Here is a 7,149-nt window from a genome sequence, read left to right as displayed (position 1 = left end):
CTGACGACATGAACCAGGGAGCAGTGACTGACTGCCAGAAAAAGGACTCCTCCCCATTGCCATTCCACTCACCTGCAGGCAAAAGTCAGCAGTGAGCTGAAAGACATTTTTGGTCGGGTTCATCTCCAGCAGCTTCAACAGTCACTGGCCAGGTCTGGTCTTATCTGGGTCAATCATATCATCACATATGACTGAGCTTAGGGTTAGGGTTAGCAAAGTGGCCAGTATACTTCCATGTTTTTCTGCTGGATTCATAGAGTCTTGGGGGTTTTGCTTTCTGATTCAGGCCTTCGGTCTTTCAGAGGAAACTCTTCTGCTGCCAGACAGGAGGCTCTGCTTGGTTCAATTAATATGAGGTAGCGAAAGGCTACACTCACCAGGAAGCAGTGACTGAATACATGAAACGGGATGTAGTGATGGACTCCTGTAACCAGGAAGTTGTGACTGACCACAGGAACCAGGAAAAGGTGACAAACTACCAGAACAAGGAAGTAGTGATGGACTACTGGAACCAGGAAGTTGAGACAAACTACCAGAACCAATTGTGGAGAGGCTGCAGGAACCAGGAAGAAGTGACAGGTTACGGGAACCACCAAGTCTTGACTGACTGCCACAAGCAGGAAATCGTGACACATGACTGGAACTAGGAAGTAGTGACATACTACTAGAACCAGGAAGGTACTTACCAGTGGGTTTTTTTTCTTCTTCTTTGGAATGAACCCTCTTTACGATAAGACGACAACTCCACTCTGCATGTTCCTCTTTCACAGTGAACAGCAGCCAGACAGCTGATCGAGAACAGCACATGTCGACTCTGCTCTTCATCCTGGAGCGGACTGCCTTGTCATTGAACACCTGGATCTCTCCGGAACTTCAACAGCTCCAGCTGAGGGAGATTAAAAGCCGCGCTGCATTGGCCGGGAATCGAACCCGGGCCTCCCGCGTGGCAGGCGAGAATTCTACCACTGAACCACCAATGCTTCCACGTGGACAAAATTCCACCATGGGAAGACATCTGGTCCAACCTCTGTGACCTCTGAGCCAATCCCCCGCCACACTGTGACCTTAACTCCTCCGGTCACGGCGGTTGAACTCACTGGGAAGCAAGGCACCTCTCCTCGTTAGTATAGTGGTGAGTATCCCCGCCTGTCACGCGGGAGACCGGGGTTCAATTCCCCGACGGGGAGTGTCTTTCTTATGCACCCATCAACGTTGGCCTTCTCCCTGTCCCTCACTGTATTTTGGCTGTTCAGGGTGTCCACGGAAAATTCCCAATCCGCATTGAATACTCTCACATCCCCCGGATGTCTGCATGTCCCAGTCAGGGTTTAAAATACATGCGGCAACAATTTTTTTTTTTTTGGCTCCATTTTCTTGGTGTTCAGGCCTCGTTGGCGCAGTAGGCAGCGCGTCAGTCTCATAATCTGAAGGTCGTGAGTTCAAGCCTCACACGGGGCACATGTTTAGCTGACCGTCACTGTCCTTTCACTCATCAAGCCTCACAGGGCTGCTTCCCACCTGTCGCTGTCATCCACAGCTCCACTCAGCACCAACTCTCAAGCACAGGGCAAGGGAACGCTGTTCACAGCAGTCAATCACCTCAATGGAAAAGGACACACTCCCCATCGGGGAATTGAACCCTGGCTGGTCTGCGCTGCGGCCGCGTATAGCTTACGCTCAACTCCTTAAACTTTGCCCATTCATTTCCAATGGGAGTGTCTTACAGTGCGGATGCAATACTCGTTTTGACCACTGGTGCAAAAATAGGGGCCTTGTTTCGCTCCTTCCTCAACGTGAGGGAAAGCGGGAGTTGTTGTGTGTTTATCAGTCAGAGAGAGAGAGGAGCGCTGACTTTTAGCAGATTTACAACTTTTATCTCAAAGACCAGGACTACCAGAGAGACAAGGACCAGCAACACCAGAGACAGAAGGACCAAGACTGCCAGAGAATGAAGCATTTGGAACCAGGAAGCAGCGACTGAACACATGAAACAGGCTGTAGTGATGGACTACCGGAAAGAGGAAGTAGTTATGGACTCCTGTCACCAGGAAGCAGTGATGGACTACTGGAACCAGGAATCAGTGACTGAACACATGAAACAGGAAGTAGTGACGGACTACCAGAAAAAAGGAAGTAGTGATGGACTAGTAGAACCAGGAAGCAGTGGCTGACTACATGAACCAGGGAGCAGTGACTGACTACCCGAAAAAGGAAGTAGTGATGGACTAGTGGAACCACAAAGCAGTGACTGACAATTGGAACCAGGAAGCAGTGACTGACTACCAGAAAAAGGAAGTAGTGATGGACTAGTGGAACCAGGAAGTTATGACCGACTACATGAACCAGGACTTAGTCACGGACTACCAGAAAAAAGGAAGTAGTGATGGACTAGTAGAACCAGGAAGCAGTGGCTGACTACATGAACCAGGGAGCAGTGACTGACTACCCGAAAAAGGAAGTAGTGATGGACTAGTGGAACCAGGAAGTTATGACCAACTACATGAACTAGGACTTAGTCACGGACTACCAGCAAAAGGAAGTCGTGATGGACTACTGGAACCACAAAGCAGTGACTGACTATTGGAACCAAGAAGCAGTGACTGACTGATTTCAGGCTCTTCCTCAAGACACAGTGACAGTGCCCTCTTGTGGATACGGCTGCAAAAGCACCTTTGTGGATTGATAAGAATCAGTCCGCTGGGAGCAGATTCTGTGGAATCTGAGGAGTTGAGATTTAACTCATCCGGCAAATGTTTAGCTTGGATGAAAACCGGTGTCATACGAGAGGGCTTGGGTGTTGGTGGGCTCAAAGACAACTTGAATATCCCATCTGATGGTGTGTATCGACAGTTATTCCATTTGGATGTTGTGACTGTTGGGAGTGTCCAAGAGGACGTTAAACTCCCGTTCTGAATAGCAACACACTCCCCAGATGTCTGCAGAGCCGAGGTCTCCCAGTCAGCCATTAACATGTTGGTGTGAGCGGGGGCAAACTCCTCCCCCATTGCCATTCCACTCACCTGCAGGCAAAAGTCAGCAGTGAGCTGAAAGACATTTTTGGTCGGGTTCATCTCCAGCAGCTTCAACAGTCACTGGCCAGGTCTGGTCTTATCTGGGTCAATCATATCATCACATATGACTGAGCTTAGGGTTAGGGTTAGCAAAGTGGCCAGTATACTTCCATGTTTTTCTGCTGGATTCATAGAGTCTTGGGGGTTTTGCTTTCTGATTCAGGCCTTCGGTCTTTCAGAGGAAACTCTTCTGCTGCCAGACAGGAGGCTCTGCTTGGTTCAATTAATATGAGGTAGCGAAAGGCTACACTCACCAGGAAGCAGTGACTGAATACATGAAACGGGATGTAGTGATGGACTCCTGTAACCAGGAAGTTGTGACTGACCACAGGAACCAGGAAAAGGTGACAAACTACCAGAACAAGGAAGTAGTGATGGACTACTGGAACCAGGAAGTTGAGACAAACTACCAGAACCAATTGTGGAGAGGCTGCAGGAACCAGGAAGAAGTGACAGGTTACGGGAACCACCAAGTCTTGACTGACTGCCACAAGCAGGAAATCGTGACACATGACTGGAACTAGGAAGTAGTGACATACTACTAGAACCAGGAAGGTACTTACCAGTGGGTTTTTTTTCTTCTTCTTTAGAATGAACCCTCTTTACGATAAGACGACAACTCCACTCTGCATGTTCCTCTTTCACAGTGAACAGCAGCCAGACAGCTGATCGAGAACAGCACATGTCGACTCTGCTCTTCATCCTGGAGCGGACTGCCTTGTCATTGAACACCTGGATCTCTCCGGAACTTCAACAGCTCCAGCTGAGGGAGATTAAAAGCCGCGCTGCATTGGCCGGGAATCGAACCCGGGCCTCCCGCGCGGCCGCCGGGGATTCTTTAGCTAAACGGCCCTAAACCGTTCCCATTCATTCTCTATGGTAGTGCTAAACCGCTCCCTATGGCAGTGAACAATGGGGAAGAGGGTGCAGTTACACGTTTGGCCACCGGAGTCGTTGTGGCCGCCGCCCCATTGATTCCAATGGGAACCGTGGTCTGCATTCATTCCTGTCTGTGGCTTCAGCACGACAACAAGGTGAGCAACTTTATCCTCCTGGAGTTGACTGGACTTATAAATGTTCTGGTTATTTTTACTTCATAAAACGTATAAAATGCCAATTAAATCGTAACTTAAGGCTGAGCTTGTAGAAGTGTTTAAATCATTGTGTTTCGTCGTGATGGTCTGTTTAAAACTGTATTTATCAGCTGGCTAATAATACGTGATGTTTAATGTCTTGGTATACTGTTTTAGGTCGATTTATGTCACTGCTTATTTTTACACATCTTGAATTGAACTATTTTGTCCGTAATCAGTTCAAAACAGTCTTTATTGACTTAAATTGACATTAACGTTAGCTAACACGACGTAACTTTTTCAACATTTACGGAGCAATTCCCCAACAAATACAGCATTTTACTGACAGTGTTGTGTTAGTATGTCAACCTTTTTAACATCACTGGCTTCTTTGTTAATTACTTTTGGACTTAATTTACCACTACATGGGTAATAGTGTTTTATTGGTGGATATCCGGCTGTAAATGCTTCATTTATCCTCTTTGTTTATCATTAAGGCGGAATCATACTTGTCTACTACGTTTGTGAGTTGATTTATTGCAGTTTAATACACTATTAAGTTTTGTAGATATGCATATTTTTTCATTTCTCCTCTGTAATGGTGTTGTCTATGCATTAAATAAATCAGAAACGTATATTTTACTCATAAACTACGCTTTGTCCAAGTTTATTGGTTGTGTAACTAATGCAAAAAAGTAATAAATAAAGCTCTGTGGTTCTGAAGTCTTGTAATGGACCACAACTATGAGAACACATCATTCATGTATCATAGTCGTGAAATATGAATATAATTTCCCACAGGATATTTACATGAGCTAAAGATTGAATGCCTTTGAATGGTTTGGAATGAATTTGAGTTAATTTCTTTTATCTGTCTCTGCAGCAAAATGAAGAAGAGTATTTTTTTTCCTGGCCGAGTCCGTGTGACTTTCCCTGGTGGATTCCTGCAACAGGATCCTTCTGATGAGGCCAGAAGAATCAAGGAGACTCCATCCATGAAGGACCGGAGTGCTGCTGTGAAGGAGGAGCTGGTCAGACAGAGGGAGAGAGGAGCAGAGGCTCCTGGGAGAGGAGCTGCTGCAGTTTGGAGCTACAAGGGGAAGTCCTTCCGCTGGCTCCTGGTAGAATGATGTGGGTTACACTTTGACCCTCATCAAGAGTCAGCAGAGAGAGGAGGCTGCTGGAGTTGTGATGACTGAGGGGCCTAGCAAAGACAGCCTGATGTCCTTCCGTCGCTACGCCCTCAGCTTTCAGGAGATCAATGATCTCCTCCAGTATGAGGCACAAAACCAGCTGTGCAGCTCCTGCTGCTGAGGATGACCAGCTGGTTGGGTTTGGTGCCCGAGCCAGCAGTACCTGGAGGGAGGTCTGGGACAGCAGGGAGGACGGCTATGCAGCCTTCATTCTGAAGAGGAAGTGTGCTCCCGGAACCAAGATGCACAAACTGCAGCAATACCTCCAAAAGAGACAGAAGCTCTCCTCTGGCCCTGCCTCCTCCTCTTCTGTCTCCTCTTCTCCTCTTCCCACTCCTGTCTCTCCCTCTGTCTCCCTCTCTCCCCCCTCTGTCTCTCCCTCTGTCTCCCTCTCTCTCCCCTCTGTCTCCTCCTCTGTCTCTCCCTCTGTCTCCCTCTCTCTCCCCTCTGTCTCTCCCCTCTCTGCCCTCCCCACCTCTGTCTCCATCACTGCTTCAGCTGAACCTGTGGGTGAGTAAACATTCAGAAGTTTAAAATTGATTGCATTTTGCTACACAACAGCATTTTACTCTCTTTTAATGTTATTAAAAGAGCAGTCTTGTGTTTTTACTTTTTCTTATGTGCAGAAATGGATGAAGATGATGAGCTGGAGAGGTCAATGCTCAGCATCTCCACTGAGCTTTTTGAAATCTGTAAGGACCCATCAGACCCACCTAAGTGCACAGTTTTGTGTAGGTTGTAATAAGTACATATTTGATTTATCTTGCAGATTCCTCTGCTCCTGCTCCAGTCACCCAGCGGCAGCAGCCCTCAGGTTCACAGAGACATTCAGTGTGGACTATTTTGGGACATGTTCTGGTCCTGTGCATGAGTTCAAACGTTCATGACCACATTCCGGTCACTTTATGCTTGGTTCCTTTCATGTCTGTTCTACCAAAAGTCCAAGTGACTATGAATTGATACATTCTGCATTGAGGGTAAGCTATATTTTTATTAGGCATGCTTGTGAAGTTGAATGAGGTGGTGAGTGGTGGTTTCAACTTAACATTTGATGTGAGTGCTTCCTCTGCTCAAACATTTATTGTTATTCTGATTACAAACTAACACTCGATAAGTTCAGTCCTCTCAAAACAAAATTTAACAAGTCAAACAGATGAGCAGAGGAGGTTAAGGTTGAATGTTGTGTGAATTGGACTAACATTTGTGTAAATACTGTAAATGACAATGTATCAATAATATGAAGTAACTGAGTCTTCCTCTCTACAGCTGCTCAATCTGCGGCCAGAGATTCTGCTCAGGCCTCCTCTGCTGCCCTGGAATCAGGAGACGGTACAAATAAAGCACTCTACAAAAGCTCAGTGCATACTTTACATTCACAAAGTCCAGATTTACAGTGAAATACTAACATCTCTCCTCTCTCCTCAGCTGTGGCTCCTCTGCAGACCCCTGTCCCTCTTCCACCGGAGCTGAAGTTTCTCCTTCCAGACTCCAGAGACTCCTCTGCTCCAGGTCTGATTGTAGAACACATTTGTTCTTAAATCCTACAACACACTTTCTATATTCTATGTGTTTATTCTTTGTTTCAGAAACTCTCTCCACCCCTGGTGCTCCTCCTGCAGCGCCCATTCATCCCACAGCAGAGCTTCTGAGGGATGAGACCCCCCGAGGTGTGAAATGTTCTTACAGATGCAGCTCATTAAACTACAGGGGTCAGAAAGAGACATCAGACACTTCAGAAATCAAATGCTTTCCTCATTTCGAGGGTTACGGTTACCGACAGACACCTGGTGGACTGATCCTTCACCTCTGTCC

General features: G+C 46.8%; 3 non-coding genes across 3 annotated transcripts; 2 read left to right on the top strand and 1 right to left on the bottom strand.

Annotated features, from left to right (window-relative positions):
* Window positions 1–909: 909 nt before the first annotated feature.
* Window positions 910–980, bottom strand: trnag-gcc (transfer RNA glycine (anticodon GCC)). The gene has a single exon. It is a non-coding gene; the product is annotated as a tRNA-Gly (tRNA).
* Window positions 981–1,115: 135 nt separating this feature from the next.
* Window positions 1,116–1,187, top strand: trnad-guc (transfer RNA aspartic acid (anticodon GUC)). Its single transcript has one exon. It is a non-coding gene; the product is annotated as a tRNA-Asp (tRNA).
* A 198-nt stretch (window positions 1,188–1,385) lies between these two features.
* Window positions 1,386–1,458, top strand: trnam-cau (transfer RNA methionine (anticodon CAU)). Its single transcript has one exon. It is a non-coding gene; the product is annotated as a tRNA-Met (tRNA).
* The last annotated feature ends 5,691 nt before the right edge of the window (window positions 1,459–7,149 follow it).

Source organism: Salarias fasciatus, unplaced genomic scaffold (assembly GCF_902148845.1).
Source record: "Salarias fasciatus unplaced genomic scaffold, fSalaFa1.1, whole genome shotgun sequence".
Classification (NCBI taxonomy): Eukaryota; Metazoa; Chordata; class Actinopteri; order Blenniiformes; family Blenniidae; genus Salarias; species Salarias fasciatus.
This window is presented reverse-complemented; position numbering and strand designations above follow the sequence as displayed.